The sequence below is a fragment of the Ahaetulla prasina genome, chromosome 1 (genome assembly GCF_028640845.1).
Source record: "Ahaetulla prasina isolate Xishuangbanna chromosome 1, ASM2864084v1, whole genome shotgun sequence".
In the NCBI taxonomy this organism is placed as follows: domain Eukaryota; kingdom Metazoa; phylum Chordata; class Lepidosauria; order Squamata; family Colubridae; genus Ahaetulla; species Ahaetulla prasina.
In genome coordinates this window covers 135,589,088-135,595,087 of record NC_080539.1, presented here as the reverse complement: position 1 = coordinate 135,595,087, position 6,000 = coordinate 135,589,088, and positions in this window count along the sequence as shown.

Genomic DNA, 6,000 nt, shown 5'->3' with positions numbered 1-6,000 from the left:
TTACAATGCTACTGACATAACATTAGGTGTCATTTTGGGGAATAATTGATCTCAGAGGATCTTGCCTAATGTAGACTGAAACTCAAGATTCTGTACCTTAAGGGCGTTCAGGATTTCCAAGGGTATCATACACTGATTTGCTGGAGAAATTGCATCTAGATACATTATTACCTTACCTTGATGAACGTATCTTTTCTTTTATGTACACTGAGAGCATATGCACCAAGACAAATTCCTTGTGTGTCCAATCACACTTGGCCAATAAAAATTATATTCTATTCTATTCTATTCTATAATATCCCATCATGACTCTAGTGCATTGCTTAGCAATGGCTTGAAACAGATGTCAACGCAGACGACCAAGTGTAACAAAGCAGGTCTTATGTTTTTATATGCTGTCTACACTTCCTGGAGAGCTGGCAACTGAAACACATTCAGTCAATGTCCAGGTTTGTCAATAATTGTGTAACAAGTATGTTAGCCACAATTTCTTACCTTTGATCCTGAAATTTATAACTGTCAGAACCAACAACTAAATTAAAACATCACTTGCTATATATTTCACTCTTTTAGCTGGGAGAGTGCTTTTATAGCATTTACCACATTTATCTTCAAAATGAAAGTTTGCGGCAAGCCAGCTGAACTCTTTGAAGGAAAAAGAATCAGCAATTTAGGACCTGAAACACATTTCCATTTCGCTACTGGACCTTGTTGATTCCAAAACACCAGATTAAATTCACAGTGTATACTTCTGCAAAGTATTGTTAAGACTATCCTATGCTGTTGTTGAAAGCATGCAACTATAGGTAAACTAGAGTGTCAACTCCTCCAAAATTCACATGGTTCTTTCTTTAAAGCAGCGTGGTGGCCTAGTGGTGAAGATGCTCGCCTTCCGCTCGGAAAATTGAGAGCTCAATCCTAGGTATCAGCAGGTGTTTCTCTCTTAGAGCACAAAGAAAAAAATATCTACTTCAGGAAGGGCATCCAGCCAGTAAATGCTCAGCTCCATTCAGCCACTTCAACTTTACCTCAGATAAGGACTACAGGATTCTGAAAAGGGAATTTACTTCACTCTCTCTCTCCCACATTCCTTTCCTGCCAACAAGAACTAAGCAAACTTTGGGATCTGACAGCTCCTCTGAAAAGGGATGAGGGGAGGGGCAGTGGTGAAATCCATTTTTTTTTACTACCGTTTCTGTGGACGTGGCTTGGTGAGCGTGGTGTGGCTTGGTAGGCATGGCTTGGTGGGTGTGGCAGGGGAAGGATATGGCAAAATCTCCATTCCCTCCCCACTCTGGAACCAGTCAGAGGTGGTATTTGCTGGTTCTCCGAACTACTCAAAATTTCTGCTACCGGTTCTCCAGAACCTGTCAGAACCTGCTGGATTTCACCCCTGGGGAGGGGGAGAGTGATAAAACCTGTTGCAGCCTCAAAATGCACAGTCTGCTCAAGTTTGAAAGAGTGGCACTTATAGCAAGAAAAATAACAGAGGGAAAAACCCGTAATATTTTTTTCTTCTTCTCTGCAGCACACAAAAGTATCTTGACACAAATAACTACAAACTCTGTTTTTAAAGAGGAAATTGAACCTTGATCACTTGAAATCATATTGTCCACTCATTCTTTACCACGGATAAAACAAGCTTTTCTTTCCCACGACTGAAAGCTGAGGAAGGTGAATCAAGAGTTACTTTTAATGGCAAACAAAGCTACCCCAACAAAACTAGTTTTGCAGTTTAACCATACCACAGATGAGCCAAAAATAATCTCTACATTCTTCTAAGGAATGTTTACATTGTGTGAACAGAGATCTGGAGCTGCAGGATCTCATGTGGAAATACTCTTCTCTTGTTTTCAGGAACTTGTAGGCAACTAATTCAAGTGATCTGCTTGTTCTTTTGTACTAATGAATGGCTGCTGGGAAAAGAGTGAATCTGATGGTTGCTGAAAATATGAAATGATACATCTAAAAATACTCAGCCTGTTAGACCACTTGGCATCTGAAGGTGCTTTATTCCTCTTTAAAATTAGAACAAATTATAACCTGAATACAGGTAGCATAACCAAGTTTAATGTCTTTTTTTCCAGCTTTAAATACACACATCTACTGCTTATTTTCTGAATTCTCAACCAATTTACTTTTTGGCCTTGTCGTGGCTTCAGTGGACTATAATACTGCTTAGAGATCTCATAGAGCAGGGGTCTCCAACCTTAATAACTTTAAGGCTTGTGGACTTCAACTCTGAGATTTCCTCAGCCAGCTTTGCTTTGAGTGGAAGTCCGCAAGCCTTAAAGTTACTAAGGTTGGAGACCCCTGTCACAGAGGGTATCTCATTAGATCTTTGATTCCATTGTCATGAGGGCTTTGGGGGTTTATCATGGGATCTGTGAAGTCAGCTTGTGGCGAGATGGATGGCAAAAATTTAATAAATAAATATAAATAAGGTACAATATAGGTAATTCTCGACTTACATCCACAATTGAGCCCAAAATGTCTGTTGATAAGTGAGACAGTTATTAAGCAAGTTCATGACCTTTCTTGCCACACTTAAGTGAATCATTGCAGTTGTCAAGTTAGTAACACGGTTAAGTGACTTTGGCTTCCCCATTCGCTTTGCTTGCCAGAAGGTCGCAGCAGGATCACATGATCCCAGGACAGTGCAACCTTCATAAATACATACCTGTGGTCAAAAATCTGAATGTTGATCAGATAACCTGGGGGATGCTGCAGTGGTCACAAGTGTGAAAAACAGTCATAAATCACTTTTTTCAGTGCTGTTGTAACTTCAGTCAGTAAATGAACTGTTTGTAAGTTAAGGATCACCTGTAGAACAGGGTTCTCCATACTTGGAAACTTTTAGACTTGTGGACTTCAACTCCCAGAATTCCTGAGCCAACCAGGCAGGTTCGGGAATTCTGGGAGTTGAAGTCGACAAGTCTTAAACTTGGCAAGTTTGTTGAACCCCTGCTGAAAGAACATTGCTGTTTATTTCTGGCTTGAAGGTTAGAGTACAGATGTGATAGACAGCTCATCTTCATTCCGAGATACTTCTTCCATGTTCCTTCTCAAACGTATATATGAGCTCAGTAAGAAAGATCCAGCTCTAAATGATGTAGCTCAGGGGTGTCCAAACTTGGCAACATTAAGACTTGTGGACTTCAATTTCCAGAATTCCCAAACCAGCCTGCTTGGCTCAGGAATTCTGGGAGTTGAAGTCCACAAGTCTTAAAGTTGCCAAGTTTGGACACCCCTGATGTAGCTTCATATCTTACAATCTAACTCATTTATCACACGGTTGATGAGCATATGAGATCAAAAGCAACAGATATTGAAACCCAGACAAGGAAAGTGATGAATATTTGTGAAAGCTATTTAGGCCTTTCTCAGAACGCTGCATGTGGAAGGCCACATTTTTCCTCAAGATTTAAGTACTCTTATGTATATCTTGAGTTGAAACAGCTGACACATTAGACTTACTTCTGGTTTCAAATCAGGAACTTCAGTATTCTGCAGAAGGCGGCTGCCCACATTATTTTAAAAATGGATTCTACTTTGATGCTTTCTTTGTCACTTCTTGTTCCTCTGTTTTCTATAGTGATTTGAACTCAAATACTTTCACTCTAAGGATCACAGAATGCAGGAGCAATATGATGAACAGAAAGGTGATTCATATTTAACATGTCACCCATGTAACAAATTTACACAGGAAGCATGCAAAAACATGGCCCAAAACATGAAGAGCCCCAAAATGTTTATTTTATTTATCTTATTTTATTATTTTATTTTTCATACTTCTTAACTGCACCACCCTCAGGCAGCAGCTCTGGATGGTGTACAATTTAATCAGTAAAATTAAGCATTAAAAACGGAATACCGTATATACTCGAGTATAAGCCGAGTTTTTCAGCACGTTTTTTGTGCTGGCGTCCTCGGCATACTCGAGTATATCGGCTTATACTCGAGGTTTTTTTAAGCCTCGGCTTATACTCGAGTATATCGGCTTATACTCGAGTTTTTCTTTTTCACATTTTGCGGACGGGGAAGCCCTGCGGTGCAGTGAAGGCGGGCGGGGGCCGCCAGCCTTCTCAGCTGAGGAGGAGGTTTCCCTAACCGGTAGGTGCCTCATTTCCCACCCTCGGCTTATACTCGAGTCCCCAGTTTACCCCAGTTTTTGGGGTAAAATTGGGGACCTCGGCTTATACTCGGATCGGCTTATATTCGAGTATATACGGTAATTTTAATCGGGTTTATTTTGCCTGTTGTCGTGCTGCTGTGGTAGGACAGTAGCTCTTTCCCAACACCCAGGGATTATGGGTTGAGTTAAAAAGCATTCCTGATCAGTAAACCAAAGCAACTTTTTTAGTTACAGTAAAAGTCTGAGAAGTCTTTCCCAAATGGAAGGGGCATGAGATTTCACCCGTTTCCCAACAAATCCTTCCACAGGACAGATTTCCTTGATCTTCAGAGCATTTTATTTGAGGAATAAGTGACCGGCAATATCCCAATCATTTGCATAACTTTGGATCCACCCAGTTCTTCATCAGCATTCCAAAACTCACTACCTAAAATACATTTTCTTTGAGCAACTTGTCTATGAAGATTCTCAGTCATCTAGGTCATAGTCACCCCAAAGGTGCTTTTTTCAAGAGGCAATTGGATTTTCTGATTTTTCTTTGAAAGGAAAAGAAAAACCGGAAAGTCCAGTTGCCTCTTGAAAAAAAAGCACCTTTGAGACTGAGCAACTTGAAAAATGTATGTTGGTGTATGTAGAAAGACAAATCTCAGAGTTTTTACCTGAATAACTCTTCGAAAATGCCTTCTCTACATTAGAAGAGTCTCATTAATGATTTTGTGCCATTATAATTGATGAAACCAAGCCCCTCCCCCTAATATGTTTGCTTCCTGTTATTCATCATTTATACTCAATAGATCATTGGTTTTTCTTTTCCTAGTAGTAGCTATGAGAGCTGGTAATAATTCAACAGTTATTTGTTCCAATTTTTGAGGGGCTGTCACAGAGAGGAAGGGGTAAAGCTATTTTCCAAGCCACCCAAAGGCCAGACAAGGAATAATGGATGGAAACTGATCAAGGAGAGATTCAACCTAGAAATAAGGAGAAATTTTCTGAGTGAGAACAACCAACCAATGGAACAGCTTGCCTTCAGAAGTTATCGGTGCTCCATAACTGGAGGCTTCCAGGAAGACATTGGATTGTTATTTGTCAGAAATTGTGTAGGGTCTCCTGCTTGGGCGGGGGGAAGGGGGTTGGACTAGATGACTTACAAGGTCCCTTCCAACTCTGTTAATCTGTTTTAATTCTCTTTCAATGTTTTTAAAGAAATCAGAGTTGTTCTTCTACTAATGGTTGCTTCTTAAAATTAAGGATGCTCGATAGAAGCATACTATAGTTATACATTTATAAGTAGTCTTTGTGCAAGAGGCATTGTAGCCTAATGCTAACTTTATATTTCCTTATTCCAGATAGCAGGCTTTGCTTACGAGGACGAAGTAGTTCAACAAGTCACTTTACACATAAAGTCTTCAAAACATCCAGGCTATTCTTTGTGACATTTTTACTGAGCATGCAAATATTATCAAGAAAGCCTTGCATATTATGTCAGCATGTTACTCTTAGGAGCTAAGCAAGTTACCAGTTTTTCAGGCTGTTTGTTCCTGTCAGGAGAGGTTCTGGCTGTCACATCTGCAGAGAAGTTTGTTAAAAATGGCAAGCTGAATACAGTGTGTACGTATGTGCGCACACTTCCAGTCAGTAAGGACTCCTGGCAGCTATCTGGATTAATCTCTGCAGTTTTCTTGGCAATATTTCTGAATTCTTGCTGAACTCTGATTTCTTGCCATTGCATTCTTCATAGGGCTAAAAGAGGGCAATTGGCCCAAAGTCACCCAGCTGGCTTTGTGCCTAGGGCAGGATTAGAACCTATGGTCTCCTGGTGTACAACCTGCTGCCTTTAACCACTACACCAAATTGGCTCTGTATCT